General features: G+C 45.2%; 1 protein-coding gene across 1 annotated transcript in view; it reads right to left on the bottom strand.

The window, feature by feature from the left end:
• TRIM2 (tripartite motif containing 2) overlaps positions 1-14,544 on the bottom strand; it is a 424,869-nt gene extending 410,325 nt beyond the window's left edge. Inside the window, exon 1 of the mRNA XM_078676945.1 lies at positions 14,417-14,544. The gene's annotated coding sequence lies outside the window, so the exon portion shown is untranslated. The remainder of the gene's footprint in view (positions 1-14,416) is intronic.
• Positions 14,545-17,945: the final 3,401 nt, after the last annotated feature.

The raw sequence follows: 17,945 nt of genomic DNA, 5'->3' as shown, positions 1-17,945 counted from the left end.
AGGATGCTCGGTGAGACGTTAGGGGACACTGGTCTGTCCAGTCGACTTTCCTCCACTTCTTCGATATTAACTCCCTCAGTAATGCATATATTATTAATAATTTGCCCGTCTACTTGGTTTGGGGAGGAGCCAGCATTATGGGTCCTAGTGATGATCGCCTTGCATACATTGGTTCAAGCGACAAGCGGCGCTCTGTCGGGGCTATTTCGTGTTCAAGTACCGACGTTGCCCTGGTAATAAATTGGTCAAGTATCCCACTTACTGTTCCCCCCCCCGGCTACCGCTGCCCTCCTCTCCTTCACTGCACGTGCCGCCATTATTGAGATACGTACAGGTCAGCGTGCTCCAGCAATAAATACCAGTCAATTTCAGAACAATAATCCGCAGATAAAAATGTACAGTTCCTTACGATACTGAAAATATTCGGGGGGTGGCCCAGTCCAGCCTCCTCCGGGCTACGACAGGCGTGGACGGGCCCGCCCTTGGCCCGGGTACGCCCGCACGCGTCCCGCGCTGCGGGAGCCCAACCATTCTTTTGGGCGCCTCCTGGCGCTCTCTGCGTGCGTCGGTGGCCACAAAGGATGCTGGGAGGTGTAGTTCTCCTGCCTCCAGCGTCCCCGACGAACAACTATGGCCCCCAGTGACTCTCGGCGGTGGCGGCTCCCTCCTGCGCAATGCCCTCATCTGACAGAAATGGCCCCCACAAGACTCTCGGCAGTGGCGGCTCAGGGCAGGTCCATAGGTGAGTGTGCGAGTCAATATTTGTTAACTTCTTTCTCACTTCTCCTTTTCTAGCACATTTTTGTTACTGCTCATATGCAATTTTTCTCTCTCCGTTATCGCTGCCATATGCCGTGGAACAGTCTCCTCCTAACAATATGTTGCCTGCAATATCATCTGGCGTTCAAGAAAGCTTTCAAAACCTTGTTTTATCTGCCTTGTTTATGTTTTCTCTCTCACCTTCCCTGAATCAGTGTTTTTTGTTTTACCTTTCTCTCCCACATAAATCCATGGTACTTACAAGTAAACTAGAACTTTTTAAATAAATAAATGAAATCACTGTAATCCTGCAGCTACCACGTGAGATGGCCCCTCTTAAGTGCAGAGATCCACTATACATCCTGAAAGCCACAAGCAGCAGGGGTTGAGGCCAAGGGCATGTGAAGTGAAGGTTAACCTCAAGTACTGGGAAGGATGGTAATCAGAGTTCTGAATATTACCAGTGAGTAATTGACGCAGTACCTCCTCAACCCACCTTGTCATGGTCTTTACTAATTGAGGATATAGTAGAGCAGTAAACTCAAATCTTCATCCGGAACAACCAAAATCAACTTACACAAGACGCCCCAAAGAAGGAGCAATGTCCAGATCCAACAACTAGTTGGCCAAACAGAGGCACAGACGGAGACAAGAGCCACGATTGTGACCAGATGCAGGAAAAGGAATAGAACAATTGGGGGTTCAAAAGAAAAACCACCAAGTAACACCCATTCCAAATGATCCAACATAGCAGAAAGGCCACCTCTCAATGAACAAGAAAAATGCCACCAGAAACCGAAGTGAGACAAGCTGGTGACAAATGAGCAAAAAATACTCACAGTAACTGCATCAAAGCCAAGCCAAAAAGACAGCTCTGCAAGACCAGAGAAGGAAGCCACCATAAAGAGGGAAGATCAATAAAAGTCAAGCAATATTGAAATACTGAAGAGAGAACTAAAACCCTACCAAAGGAGTTATGGTGCATCCCAACAGAGAACCACCCCCAGAAGGCAAGCAAGAAAGCAAGCAGTCAATTCACCCACCTCCCCAGCAAACATGAGGCCAGCCAGAAGGCAATGGCACAGAATGGCAGTGGACCACTATCCACTCTTTCCCTCAGCCAAGCACAGGAGAGGACAATTCTAGTGAGCACAAAAAGCAGCCTCAAAGGGAGCCTAGAACTAGTCAATCACCAGTCCGTTCAATGGAGACTATGACAGTCAAGACCATGGGGCATGTAGCCAAAAAGAACCACAGAACAGGGTTGTAAGACCTGATGGCAACAGACAGCAGGACCGGACGTCTCAGAGTGTAAACAAATGATGAACTACTAGAACACCTCAGTTCAAGGGGGCAGAAAAGATGCCAGCCTAACAGAGACAAGGCCCAGGAAGTAAATACTCAAAATGTACCCGGGGACACATGGGAAAACCTAGAGCCAACCACAGTTTAAAACAAGCAAGAGAACCCTGAACCTAAGACAGAAAAAAAGAGCCACAACATGTAAAAACAAATCCTTTGGAAGCCAGGGCTAGAGCCTCAAACGCAGCAGACAGCAACCAGGAAAAAGAGCAGTTAGGCTTAACACCTAACCACTCCTCCACACCCAACAGGGACATACAGGAAAGCAAAGTGGCCCTGGATGGATAGCACCAACTCCCAAATCCTATAGAGTGCATAAGCTAAAATGGCTTATGCATACATCCCGAAGCTTCAGCCCTGCCAGGGGCCAAAGAGAAAGCAAGAGAAACCAAGGCCTAACCCATAAGCTACAAACCAAGCAGGGAGCAGGTGAGAATGTCAGAGTGGTCAAGTCCTTCACCAGCACACTTCAACTCAACAGGGAGTTCAGGTCAAGAGGAAGGTAAAGCAGCCACGGCTATACACCCAAAACCCCAAGCACAGCAGACAGCATAATAGGAAACCATAGTGACAAACGCCAAACACTTCACGCACCAAGGCTTGCAGGGAGCACAAAAGGAAACAGAGTAGCCAAAGCTAAACACCAAAAACCCCTAGCCCTACAGGGGGCACAAGGAAACAAATAGGTCAGGGCCAAATTCTATGCCCAGTGTACAACAAAAGAAGCAACCAGAGTGATCAGAAATTAGCTCCATCAGTCCCACAAGCAAGTAAACAAATGTAAACCAGACATGCCGGAACTCAAGACCCAAGACTACTGTGGAAGTACAAAGGAAAAAGGGTGCAATAGGAAGGAGGAGACCAAAGAGAGGTCTGAAACAACAATCTGAGAAGGCTCACACAACACAGATATCTTCACGTCACATCTCATTACTAGGTGAAGAACCTCTGTGCAAAATCAACCTCTGCAGAAGAACTCCAAAGTCCCATGGTGAACTATGGTCAAAGGAACCTTGAACCAAAAAATGGATGAAGCCCAAAAATAGAGAGCCTCTACTAGGACACCATAACTTTCCCACATCTGTATTGCCAAAAGGGGAAAACCTAGACATAGGTCAGCCAAGGGCACCTAACCTGGGGGAAAGATCCAGAAATGTCAACACTGTGCACAGGCAAAGAAGGCATCTGAAATGGCAAATACCCTTGACAACAGAGGCAAGAGAAGGCTGGTCGGAGACCAAAAATCTACACTGGCACCGGCCTCCAAGATAAAAAAAAAATATCACCGGAAAGTAAGATCCAGGTAACCACCTATAAGCCACAAGCCTAGCAAGTGTGCATGGGAAACCCAAAGCAAGGCCAGAGATTAGGAACATCCAGGGACACCCCTCCAAGACAGAGGAATGGCCAGGGAATGAGTAATGAGAAAGGGAAACCCCACAGTCTTGAGGCCAGCAAAGAAGGAGGCCCAAGAATCGACTGACATCCTGATTGGTGGGTTCACCTAATGGAGCAGGGCAGCCCTGATAAACACGAAAAGCAGCAAACCACAGCCTAGCTCTAGGAAGATGCCTAGAAACTCTTCCCATTCAATTGGCGTGGGACGTCAGTCAAAAGACCCGGAAAAGCAAGGAACAAAAAACCCTGACCACAGGCCCTGCAGAGAAGGCAGGGCCATACAGGAAATAGACCCATGTAACCCCCAACCGCAGCAGGGAGGCAGTTGTGGTTTGTGTAATATAGATGTGTACGGTGTAGGTGGTTTAGGACAGTGTATGGTGTGGGAGGTGGGTATTCTAGGGTGTAGGTGATGCTTTTTGTATGGGGTAAAGGTCACGTGTAAGATGTGGTTGGTGAATGCGAACAATATACAAATATGCAGTGTGTAGATAGAGTGCAGTGTAAATGATGTAGGTACTGCATGGTATAGTGTGCAGGCTCTATAGGATAATAGATGGAGTCTAAGTGAGAGTATATAGCATATGTGGTAGTGTAGGTTGGGCATCAGGTGATTGTGTGTGCATATAGGTGGTGTTGGCATATGGTTAGAGTAGAGAAGAAGGAGTGAGGGTTTAATTGTTGGTGTTTGTCTATGTTGTGTGAGTGTAAGGTGTTAGTGGTGATATATGTGTAAAGTGGAGGTATAGGTGAGGGTGCAGGTAGGATAGTGAATGTAATTTGGGAATGCAGGTGTGTATGGTGTAGGTGGTGGAGTAGAGTGTGGGTTAATAGTGTAGGTAGTTGGCTGGGTTATAATGGATAAGAAGCAACACTCTAGGGTTGGAGTATAAGGCGGGGAAGTGCTTCTCCTGGATCCTGATGTCTAGGGTGACATAGTGGTGCAGAAGTGTGAAGGGAACATGTGGTTAGAGCTGTATAGGGACAAGGTGCAGAGGCTGTAAGATGTTGATGGAGTAGGGTGTAGCTTGAGTAGGGTGCTGCTGGTGCTGTAAGCTTAAGGTGTTGTGGATGTTGTAAGAAATATGAGGAGGTTCCTTTTGTTTTGCTGCTGAGGAATGTGTACTGTTTTGAACACATCTCTACTTGTAATGTTTTTTTAAATTAAGAAAATAATAACATTCTGCATAGTATGTGGGTCCAGAACAGTGCAAGAATTTCCAATGCTCTAGACTAAATAAAATATTTATGTATGTCTTGATATGGTATTCTGTCGTGCAAACCTAGCTAAAAGGCTGTGAAGTTCTGTAGAGGGTCAAAGACAAGCATAAAGTCAGCGAGTGATAGGAGAGATAGCCGGGATGTGGATGGTTAATGCATTGTGATGTAGTGTTCCTTAAAGATGTGAATCTTCACCTCTTTCTACAAGGGAGTAGTGTTGGGCTAGTCCTCATGGATACAGAGGTTGTTTCCAATCCTGAGTGCCAGGATAAATAAAAAAAGACCTACTGCCTGATTTTTTTCTTTTTTTACACTTCGTAGTCTGCAATCTGATGGTATGCTGGCTGCAGGTGTTCCAACAATCAGCAGGGATGGTGAGCTTTTCTACAAAATAAGCGGGGCTGCTGGTCATGGTGGCTTTGTAAATGATGCAGCTGTATACCTGCCAACTCACCCGGTGCCACCGTGTGACACACGATATCGGCTTCCATCGCTGTCTCCTGGTGAGGAGCCAATATCACACAGTGGCAGCAAAAAAGAGCTGAGAACTACTATAGATAGCGGTTTTCCAAGGTTTTAAACTGCTGACATCCATTAAGGGGTGTAAAAACAGCCCAGGACGTCGGTACCAGCCTTGGCAAACTTTTCTTTGGGTGGGAGGGGGCCTGAGGTTGAGGTGGGGTTCAAAGGTGCCTTGTAGGTACTTCTGCTATTAGGCCAAACCCCTTCATGACTCCGCCCCTCCTCACACAGACAGATTGTTTTTCTAGTTGGCAGGTATGCAGTTGGTTCTGAACATAGTACTGGCTGCCAAGGGAAGCAAGGAAGTTCCATCAGGATGGGGGTGATGTGACCATATTTCTTCAGGTCCTGGATGAGAAGTCCAGCTGTGTGTAGGATGCTGATAAGAGGTGCCAGTGTGGAGTCTAGCATGCCATGTAGCAGGGCATTATCGCCATCCAAATGTGAGAGTATGACAGCTTGAACAGCAGTTCTGAAGTTGCTTTCTAGAAGAAACTGCTTCACTTTCTTTAGAAGAGAGAACTGGAACAAGGCCTTTTTTGCTTTTTGGTAATGTGTTCATTGAGGGTGAGTTTTGTGTCAAGGGTGAATCCAAGAGACTTCACATTCGAAGAAAGTCAGGTTTCAAAGCTGTCACAGTTCATGTAATTGAGCAAGGTTTCTACAAATTCTTGTTTGTTGTTATTGGCAAAAAACTGGGTATCCTGGACATCCTGGCCTGGACGATGTTCTGGCAGTGTTAGAGGCATTGGATGTCAGAAGCAGGTGAGAGTTCAAACTTTATCAATTTGCTCTAATAGGCCTGCATTTCCCATATATTTCCTATAGATATCCTTGTGTTGCTCAAACAATGTGCCACACAGTCTTGTCTCCTAGTGGGCTCCTCATATATAGTTCAAAAGTTTTTTTTCTAGCGTTGCACAGTAATTCGGCACTGCCACTATGTGGCACTCTAAACAGCTGCTTTACCTTGCCTTTCTTGTAAACGTACAGACAATGTACATGGTTATGTAAAATTTTGAGAGCCAGTGACAATGCAGGGTTTTGGTGGTACTGTAGGGAGTAGTTTAGTAGGATGTTGATGGTGTATGGAGTATGTGTAAGAATATGGGTTGTCCTGGGGAAAGATGTAGTTTATGTTGCACAGTGTGGATGGGTAGATGTTGATGTGGTTGTGTAGGAAGTTGGTAGTTAGATAGAGAGTAGATGGTAGATGGAGTAGGATGTAGGAGGCGGTTGGGATGTATGTGTAGGATGTATGTTGAGCAGTAGTGTTTGGTTGATGTGCGGGGCAGAGTCAGGTGTTTAGATTGGAATATGAGGTGTAGGTGAATTATACATATGATGAATGTTAGAGGGTGGTGCCGTTGTACAAAGCAGTATATAGTGAGAGTGTGGTGGTGGTGTTGTACAGAGTAGAATGTGGTGTATGACAAAGAAGCGGATGTAGCTTCCTAGAGAGGCATAGTGGACAAAAAATTGATGGTCTGTAGTGCAGCCTGAGGGATTGCCAGGAGCAGAGATTATATCAAGCATTACTTTCATCATCTTTCTGTTTGCTGCTGTGGATGCCCTAAGTGTGAAGGTTATGTCAATAACAGGGCTGTGTGCTCACTGTGCTGTAGGACTCAAGATATACCTTACTGAGGAGGTAAACTCTGTGAGTGGTTGCTTGTTCTCTATTTGGGACAGGACCTGGCTTTGCACTTTGGGTTGGCCTGTTCCTATTGGAGTCAGATCAAGACTAATTTGCATATTCTGTCAAGAGTGGCATAGTCAGAGGAAAATGACGATCTGGAATGCGGGCCAGTCAGAGTGTTGTATCCTAGTTTACTGTCCAAGCTTGTGCATGCCATTTTCTACCACATGCTCTGCCAGAGGAATGTTACAGTATGATTATGTATTAGGGAATGTTGGATGTCTGTCAAGAAAAGCCACAGTTGTGATGGGGCTGAGCTGCATGCTGGCTGCACCTGGTGGGGCTCATCAACATATCTACAATAAATCATCTTGAACTCAACAATCTGTCTGGACTTCATTACCACACAGAGACTCAGATTCATTCAAGCTTTCCTTCTATGACCTTGTTGTTTGATATAGTGTAAGTGATGGTGTAAGAGGTGATGTTGGATTAGGAACACTCCAACATATTGGATTAGTACCTGACCTCTAAATCCTCCCCCTAAACATCAGTCTATCTCACTGGGTCAACCTCAGTGACATTAAAAAATATGAATGTGTCAAGCCTAATATGCACAGCAATGAACACACTAAGACTGGCAGAAAAACGAAGGCACTTGTAAGTGCCTGCTCCCTGCGACACTCCTGTAAGACCAATACAACAGTTTGACCCTGATGATGCTGACATGCCTCTATATCAACACAAGTACAATCTGTGACTAGGCAGATCAACAACTGGGCTCTAGTAAGTCCAGCTTTGGTGATGTTAGGAGCAAGAAAAAAGGTCTACATTATTTTGCAGACGGCAAGAATAAGACTGTATTCCTTGTAATATTGGTCAAGTGAAAGTACTGTGCACTTATGCGTTACTTGTCAATACATGTTTTTAGTTGGGGTCAGTAAGCCCTGACACAATGAGGAGCTGAGTGACAAACAAAGTCCACTGTAAGGCAGTGCAGTCTTTCACAACATAGGGAGGCAAACATCCCTGAAGGAATGTATCCAATTCAGAATCATCTCCAGTAAAGTAGCCAGGATTTCGTTCCTAGCCCAGCACCTCAATCCGTCCATCTGTCTTCTGGCTGATCTGCCAATCTGTCCGTTCTTTTATTCACTGATTTATCCATCTTACCAAATGACATTCTTACCGAGGACACAGAGCATTTAGTACACATGGCTTGCATTTACAAAGCATAATAATCTGGCACTTCAGTCCAAGAAAGTGAACCGGGATTCCAAATCTCCAAATCTCCACTTACAATTTGCTGTAAAGTAAAGTCTACGATTGCGCGGAATCATGGAGGCGCAACAAAATAGAGTCATCAGTTAGCTTCCGCAAAGGCTATTGGCTTTTCTTGCCTTTGACCTCATCTCTTTTCTTATTCAGCCTTTTCTTCCTACGGATTTTGGCATCTGTGTTCTCATACTGCTCTGGAGACAACCTTTGTAGGTCTCAGCCCTTATTCCCCGAAGATTTCCCCCTCCTGTACCACAGCTTTCTCCTTGCTGCCTCTTTTTTTACCTCTGCTCGCCACTTTCCTCCAGTTCGCCCTCCCATGGCCTTACCAATGGTCCCCATACGCTCGTCCCCAGGTAGGGTGATGTTGTGGAATCGTACATGGAACAGTCCATGGGATATATGTAGACTTTATTAAGTACCAAGCCAAGCGTCCCTAGCCAGCCAGAAACCAACTCACAAGCTATGGAAACGCCATGCTCCAAAGAACACAAAAGGAACAGAGTACCACCTATTTACCCTGAAAGCCATAACAGGTGCCCAGTGTTCACTGCAAAGAGCACTGATAACTGGGTCAGCCTTTTTCTAGTCCTATGTTTTCATCTGACAAATTAATGCACTCTGGTCAGTGCTTTAAATGGAAATATAAAAGTGCAGGTACTCACTCTTTAGAGTACCTGTTAGCTCGTGAGAAGTGCCCGTAGTCTCCCATTAAATGTATGGAGCATTAATGAGAAGTGCAAGCACTCGCCCTTTCAAATTAAAGAAGTGCGTGTACTCAGTACCGGACAGTACCTGCCCATTTACATTAAATTAATGATTGCCCTACATTAAATGTAATGGTGATGGACTCTGGTAGTTGTTTGCTTCAATTGAACCAATTTTACGAATCCATCTGATAAATAAATACAAATCTGTTATTATAAAACCAGGGTTGGCAACATGGAGCTCTGCCAATATAGGGAGATCCGATTCAGAAAAGGGGGTGGTGATGAACAGAGTGCGTGAATTAAGCAGACCACTCTTACCCAGTCCAAAGATCAGGGCTTGATCCATCACCGTTTTTTAGCTCACTGCACCATCCCAGCTCAGAACTTGGCTATATGCAAATTAGTCTGTTCCTGTCCCAGTGCATGATGGGAACAGGGCAAACCAAACTACCAAGCCAATTCTTGTACTGGGAAGGAAACAAGCTTCCGGGGACCGGTTTCTGCCATTTCAGGCGTCGTCGGCCCGGCTTGCTTGAATCCTGATGGTGCAATGAGCAAGGGACTCACATCTGAGTATACCCTTCCACGCTTATGGTGGACAAAATGATTCAGAAAAGGGGGTGGTGATGAACAGAGTGCCTGAATTAAGCAGACCACTCTTACCCAGTCCAAAGATCAGGGCTTGATCCATCACCGTTTTTTAGCTCACTGCACCATCCCAGCTCAGAACTTGGCTATATGCAAATTAGTCTGTTCCTGTCCCAGTGCATGATGGGAACAGGGCAAACCAAACTACCAAGCCAATTCTTGTACTGGGAAGGAAACAAGCTTCCGGGGACCGGTTTCTGCCATTTCAGGCGTCGTCGGCCCGGCTTGCTTGAATCCTGATGGTGCAATGAGCAAGGGACTCACATCTGAGTATACCCTTCCACGCTTATGGTGGACAAAATGATTCAGAAAAGGGGGTGGTGATGAACAGAGTGCCTGAATTAAGCAGACCACTCTTACCCAGTCCAAAGATCAGGGCTTGATCCATCACCGTTTTTTAGCTCACTGCACCATCCCAGCGCAGAACTTGGCTATATGCAAATTAGTCTGTTCCTGTCCCAGTGCATGATGGGAACAGGGCAAACCAAACTACCAAGCCAATTCTTGTACTGGGAAGGAAACAAGCTTCCGGGGACCGGTTTCTGCCATTTCAGGCGTCGTCGGCCCGGCTTGCTTGAATCCTGATGGTGCAATGAGCAAGGGACTCACATCTGAGTATACCCTTCCACGCTTATGGTGGACAAAATGATTCAGAAAAGGGGGTGGTGATGAACAGAGTGCCTGAATTAAGCAGACCAGTCTTACCCAGTTCAAAGATCAGGGCTTGATCCATCACCGTTTTTTAGCTCACTGCACCATCCCAGCTCAGAACTTGGCTATATGCAAATTAGTCTGTTCCTGTCCCAGTGCATGATGGGAACAGGGCAAACCAAACTACCAAGCCAATTCTTGTACTGGGAAGGAAACAAGCTTCCGGGGACCGGTTTCTGCCATTTCAGGTGTCGTCGGCCCGGCTTGCTTGAATCCTGATGGTGCAATGAGCAAGGGAGCCAGGGTATACTCAGACATGAGTCCCTTGCTCACTGCTCCATCAGGATTCAAGCAAGCCGGGCCGACGAGGCTGAAATGCCAGAAACCGGTCCCCGGTAGCTTGTCTCCTTTCTGGTGAAGAATTGGCTTGGTAGTTTGGTCTGCCCTGTTCCCATGATGCACTGGGCCAGGGACAGACTAATTTGCATATAGCCAGGTTCTGAGCTGGGATGGGGCAGTGAGCTAAATAACGGTGATGGATCAAGCCCTGATCTTTGGACTGGGTAAGAGTGGTCTGCTTAATTCAGACACTCTGTTCATCACCACCCCCTTTTCTGAATCGTTTTTGGCCACTATAGGTGTGGCAGGGTATACTCAGACATGAGTCCCTTGCTCACTGCTCCATCAGGATTCAAGCAAGCTGGGCCGACGAGGCTGAAATGCCAGAAACCGGTCCCCGGTAGCTTGTCTCCTTTCTGGTGAAGAATTGGCTTGGTAGTTTGGTCTGCCCTGTTCCCATGATGCACTGGGCCAGGGACAGACTAATTTGCATATAGCCAGGTTCTGAGCTGGGATGGGGCAGTGAGCTAAATAACGGTGATGGATCAAGCCCTGATCTTTGGACTGGGTAAGAGTGGTCTGCTTAATTCAGACACTCTGTTCATCACCACCCCCTTTTCTGAATATAGGGAGATCTGGCAACCCTTGTAGAGCCTGAAGTTAGTACCTGACTAGAGCGCCACAGTATGCCCGAGTGTGGAGATGTTTTGAGCTGTTAAATGACCATTGTGCTACAAGAACTAGGAGTCTGCCAAGAGCTGCCTGTATTACACCCTCTCTCTCCTGCCCTCCCCGAATTTCACAGTGTTAGTGAGGGACATCTCTACGGGCCAGTGACAGTGATGAATGTCTCTTTGTTCGACAGCCAGGGAAAGTGACTCCTCTCCTCGTACTGGTAACATGTAGATGTAATTCTGCTAGTAAACAGGAAATAGGAAGCAGGAAGTGCCCTGGGTGGCACGGCCCTGTACCTATACTGCAGTTGTGAAAGTACTACTAAAAAGACCCATTCAGCACAGGGCACATATCCTGTTTCTTTCTACAAAATAAAATTAATATTTCAAAGACAAGAGTACGGATGCAACTATTTCTCTTGTGAAGTTGTCTGTAACTCAGACTGAATGCTTCCCTCTCGCTCCTACCTTTAGGGGCGGTGGTTGCAGTCCCAGTGCACCGTCGCCAGCCTTGTAGATTGTGTTTAATTTAGAGTGGGGGTGATAAGTACATCTCTTGCCAGTCCTCGACCTAACACCAAGCATGGGCATAATGCACGTTCTCTTTTCGGTGCCTCCATCATTGGGTATGCATTCTATCGAGTTATTGACACTGAATAAACACAGTGAGTTGATTATCAGCAATCCCTGTGTAGAACCCTAAAAGAGCCATATACATCTAAACCGATAAAGGTTCTCAAGGAAAACAAGTGCCCCTTCAGTTGGGGGCGCCGAATGGCTCTTCCCTATATCCAATCTTCTATATTTGCACTTTAACAGCACTGATGGCATCATTAAGTTTTCTCATTAAAACAATGATTGTGAGAAATAAGTCATTTTGGACGAGGTGGTGATCTTGATCACTCCCAAAGCTAACATTTGCTTGTTGTAATATAATCAAAGCGAAGTGCCTCAAATTCAACAAAAATAGAGTCAAAGTTTTGGTGAGTGGAAATAGGGATGGCCACTGAACGTTCAACTATCAGTCACAGTCATAAGCAATACTCACATATCCCTTTCTTTGTGAATAAGCATTTTTTAATTGTCAATCATCAAACTACTGCAGTCTCTTTGGACTTTTCTCAACCAAAATCTTTAAGAAAAGGCTTTCTTTTCTGTATCCATCTGAAAAAAATGTAATCATAAAATTATTCTTAGTCTCTATACTGATCTTGGGTGACAGTGTTCACTGTTGCGCCTGGAATATCTGATTAAGCCCTTTGGAATATTTAGAATGCAGCAGTTTGTGAGAGCAAAGTGTAGAAACCACATCTCGCCAACCTTGCACTCCTACTACTGCCTCCATTTCTGTAGGTGGATTGAGTTCAAGGCCTGTGAGATTTACATACCTAGGAGTCGGTTACTCGGGTCCTTCATACATGACCTCAAACCAGGCGTGGACATTATGGCCTGCATCAGAGACACCATGTGTGGTACCCCACTTCCACAGGGCTTACATTGGAGGTAGGTCCTTTCCATTTAAATGACCAATCCATCAAACCAAATTTTAAGGCCTACCGTGGACACTCATTATCATTCTGCGATTCAGAGAAAAGAAAGACATCACTGTTTACTTAGTGGGACTTTGTCTGTTTACCCTAAGATTAAGCAATGTTTAAGGGCCTTCAGGCCACTATGTGGTAGCCAAGTAATTAATACCACATTAAAGAACAGATTTGAAACCTGACAGTTATGTCCTAACCTTTCATCCTTCTAAGGTAGATGAACTGAGTACTATTGTTTCAGAAACAATTTAGACTATTTCAGGCAAAATACATTTTGGTGCCAGCTATAGATTTGGTGAGAGTTATAGAAAGGGATTGATTGTATATCAGTTCTCAAGGCAGCAAAAATGGCAGGGGGGGGAGTTAGTGTACTTTTTACTGACCTACAATTCTTACAGAAGTCTGCTCTTCTTAGACTTTATATGCACATCTACAATAGGAAGAATGAGAATCTGTCCCGGAGTAGATGCTTACAGGTGGGGCTTGTTTGTTGGAAGGAACCTGCTTACTCACTACAACGTTGATACGTGTTCTGGCTCCTTGAAAGGTTCAAGTCCTAACAGGCAAGATCAAATCATATGTCTACATTATGAGCTGTACACACTTTACATCAGCACAACCTTCCGCTGTTAAAAATCCATTCATTGAGAAGCCAAGACTGGAGTTGTTAATATTGTATGTTCACTTTTTGTGGAGTCAACCATCTAAACCCACCTTCTCCACAGCGTTTTCAATCGTAAATTCATCTCTGCAGAACACCCCCACTTTCTCAATCTGGCAGCAGAGTACCTCAAGAGGGAACCCACTCCCTTCTGCCCCAGCCTGGCTCACTGCTGTGGCAGCACTTTTCCATTAAATAATGTTCTTTATTGTTTTATTCAGGATCAACAGTATGGAGTTGAGTGCAAAATAAAATATCTATCTATCTATCTATCTATCTATCTGGCATTTAGTGGTATATTTTAGAACGGACTGTGCCCTTGTAGCGCTTACTAACCATGCCGAGGCGTTGAATGCAAGGAAGCTGCTGGAATTTTGCTGAGCCATCTTCACTACCCAAGTGGAAGACTGACAACAGCATCCACTGACCAATGAAAAAAATGTCCGAAATGGATGTCGCTGTAAATCTTGGTCCAAAATTACAACAGAGTAAAGTACGCAAATGTTGGCACAAAATGTGTATAAACTAGCAGTAAATCGCAGAGCGCTTTCCTGTAAGCGGCTCTGTAGGGCTCATGTCAGACCAATGTTCAAAAGTCTCAATTGCTTCTAGTCATAAGCAAGCATAAGTACAACAACTTTAAAAGCAACAACTCAGTCATCTGTGGCACTAACAGAGAAAGTAGGCTTTCGATTTGCATGATGAATTGGTCCTTTCGATTCGTTTTTTTTTTACTCTGAATATTAGATTATAAAATATCTATTGCAGTCTGCCTCTAGAAGCGAAAGCATATGCCCCTGAAGTTACATCACCAGCAATATTGCCTCAAAACAGCCTGCAAAACAGTATGCGCTCAAGCTCTCTCCAAGCATTAGCTGCGAAGCCTGGTTCTCTGCAAGCAAGATACAACATTTTAAACACACCTTGCACAACTGCAGAGGCAGCATGTCACATGCCGCTACAGCGATGACACTTAATAATTAACGTCATTTGCTTAAATTCCCACTCACCGGTGCTCCATGGTGTCGCTTGGCACTGCTGGCATCATGGGACCGGTCCACGCAGCCTCTGTGATCCTAGCTGCAGCCCGGCGCGGGTCACCAGGGACCGGCTCCCAGTGCAGCTGCAAGAGGAGAGGGGCGGCCAGGTGGGAAGGACTGCCTCGCAAACACAAACAGCGTGTCTGTCAGCTGAAGCCGCGGGGGCGGGGCGGGCCTGTCAGGGGACCGCGCCAGCCAATCAGCACCCCGCCCCCCACCAGGCCGCTGTTTAGGAGATTGTGTTTCGTTCTTGGGAGAGGGGGCTGCGTGTGGTGAGGACAGGAAGCAGCGAGCAGGGGGGGAATGAAAACTAAAGCCAGGGAGACACGCAAGTGCCAGGCTGAGCCGGCTGCACAGAGAAACAAACGCACTGACAGCCAGGAAAAGCATCTCAGAGGCAGATCTTAACCGGAACAATTTAGTTCATAAGGAGAATTGCTTATTTTCATTGTCCTATCGTTTAATCTTCAGTTCCTTTGGTGCCTTCAGATGTGATAGTTACCAGTCTCATTGCAACAGGTGACTCGCACTCTTAAAGATACACGGCCGAGCACCACAGTCTGGGAGTCGAAGGGTAGTCTCATGTTTTCTTAAAGCCGTTGTGTACATGTATTCATGTATGAAAGGCATTTTACACGTTATGAGTGCATCTTTGATTTTCTATGACATAGACAGATGGGGTGTGATTAATCATACAATGTTGTTGGTACTGTCCAATCTTCTCGCTTCTATTCATCTATGTAACATCAAGCCTTTTCTCTGTTTGCCTTTTTTCTATGTGTCAAAAGTATAACTTTATGAGACTCCGTATTTAACTCATGAGGAATGTTACCACCTGGTGTAGCGACAGGAAATTGCTCGTCGAATGTTTAATTAAAGCCGCTTACAGAAGACCACGCGCATGGTGTGGCTCACTGGTGTGGATACTGGTTAGAGGCAGCAGACCCGTAAGCAGAGAACGGCCCGGACCAGGGTTCAATTCCCGACACGGCAGGGTCGTGGACCAGGGTCAAAACGGACTTGATAATTCTCGCCTCGGTGCCAACTCTAACCAGGGAACACACTTGGCAACTCTGGGCATTAAGCTTGCCTCATCTCTACAATGGCCCCCCACAGACGCCAGGGATGCCTGGTTTCACCTTGGGAACACCCAGAAAGGGACCATCTCACAGGGAAAACCAGGACGGGTTCCCCAGCGGTCTTCAGCGCCTAGATACTCCTTGGAGTCGTAGTGCACTTTACAAGTACACCCACATTTACAGGATGTATATACAAGCCTACCACTTAACCTTAGAGATGGTCGAGCAAACACATTAACAGGGCGAGGCGAGCCATAGTCGGCCCACGGGCCCGTGTGCGAGTCTGACAATATTTGCCATTTAAATCACACAACAAACATCAACTAAAATATGACAAAGTCTATTTATTTAACACATGAAAGCTTTGATAATATTGCTAAAGAAGTACTTATTAAAAGTGATGGTTGTTAAACATACACTTAGCCCCGCCACCCCACTCTGGTGACAGTGCCATTAGTGAACTAAGAGGCAAGAGAGATCTCATGTGAATCTTGTATGTGGCACAAATTGTAAGAGAGAAGCATTATGGTCTATTAAAACAAACACAATACAGTTTTGTGCAGCTGGTATAGTGAACTCCCGTTTTTTAAGGTGCCTTAATATGCAGTAGTGAGGAACAGGAGGATCAATAAAATAAAATATTTGCCCAAGATTGCACAATTTGCTTCATGAGGAAGCCACGATTAATCCTGGTTTTCTAGTTTCACTTTTTACAAATCATCCACTAAATAAATATCCAGTTTTCTCTAATTTTTACCTCAGTTATTAAATATTAATGCTTTGTTTTTATTCTTTGTGCATAGCGAGGGTGGCAGGCAGACGCCATATGAAAGCTCGGCTCGTTATGACCTCAAGGTTCTAAAGGGACCTCAAGCTGAGCCAGGAACAGGCTGCAGGCTCGAGCCTGACCGACTTACCCACCTCTACTTAGCCATTGGTACGAGGCGGTACTGGAATTAGCAATTGCTGTAACAACTGAAACAATCTTTGATGGAGCGAATGATAAACGCTGTACTGTTAAATTAAAAAAAAAAATTAATTTCATGTCCATAATGCCCCTTGAGAGGACAAACTAATATCGTGCCACAAAGGTACCCACTTTCTTGATTGCTATAAGGTCAAGGCTGAGCAATAACGTCCAGGTCATCTAGTGCTTGCATAGAGCAAATGGCCTCCTACATGCAAAGACCCTCAGTAGAGCAACTACTCATGCAAGTAAACCAATGCAGTCCATGAACTCTCAGACATGGTTTGCAGAATCCCAACACCTGTCCTCTAAAATCGCCTCCATTAACTATTCAAGAACACCAATAAACCTGCTCACAGGCTTGCCTGCTCTACGCTCCATCTAAGCCACTATTCTCTTACAAGTTTCAGTGCACTATGAGCATCTGTGTGTAGTTGGAGGCACGCAACAAACGTATATTACCCACATAAAGAGCAGTCGCCCAACATGGAACAACCGATTGGTACTATTGAAAGGGGTTAAAGTTTATGTAGGTCTGCAATGAAGAGTGCATGTAAACTAATGTCACCACCGTTTGTTATCTGAAACTTGAAGGGGGTCCTGACAGGAGAGAAGAGTGTTTTGTAAAATGGTATGGTATTTATATAGCACTTACATCCTCCAGCAAGGATGGGTATCATGATGGGTATGTGAATGGGTATCATGCTACTTCATCACATGAAAGAAGGCCGCATCGCTTTCAGGTGCTGAAGAGACTCTGCTTCTAAGCATCTGGTCATTGTACAACAGCCACTTTCACCACCTGATTTACTGAATTTCAAATCTAATGAGAAATTCAATTTGAATGTTCGTATGTCCTGGGGACCTCATTGACTCAATCTGCACTGAAAGGAGTTTTAGAGATCTACATATATGTTAAAACTATTGTTATTATGCGAATGTTCATAATCATAATAATAATAATAACAAGGCAGAACATTTTGCAGGCATTATATTTTGTTACTTTGCAAGATATTATTCGGTAGGAGTAAAAATCCGCAATACCATAAGGCTTTGAAATGGTGACATGCTTGAAAACCATTTAGTTTGAAGTATTTTCTAAGAAACCCTTTTTCCATTTTAAACTAAAATGCAGTACTCATCTGCTCCTTGATAATTAGACACAAAAAACACTGGACAGTTCAGAATGTAGAAGTGTCACTCAGAAAACAGCTGCCAGCAAACCTCATGAGAAAAGTGGAGTGAGCGAGTGAGTTAGTAATCCCTGATCGATGCAGGAAATCTATCAGTGTCACTGAACGTCCATTTTAGATGAGAGTTTTATAGTTATTGACAAGGTATAAATGAAAATAACTCTCAAGTGTATAACAGATCTATGCAGTCAGGCCACGCGAGAAAACAACAACACTCACAGGTAACTTGAGCCCAGCATGGCTGTGAACACAGCCTCCTC

Source organism: Lissotriton helveticus, chromosome 2_1 (genome assembly GCF_964261635.1).
Source record: "Lissotriton helveticus chromosome 2_1, aLisHel1.1, whole genome shotgun sequence".
NCBI lineage: Eukaryota > Metazoa > Chordata > Amphibia > Caudata > Salamandridae > Lissotriton > Lissotriton helveticus.
Note: the sequence above shows the minus strand (reverse complement) of the source record. Positions and strands in the feature narration are given on the sequence as shown.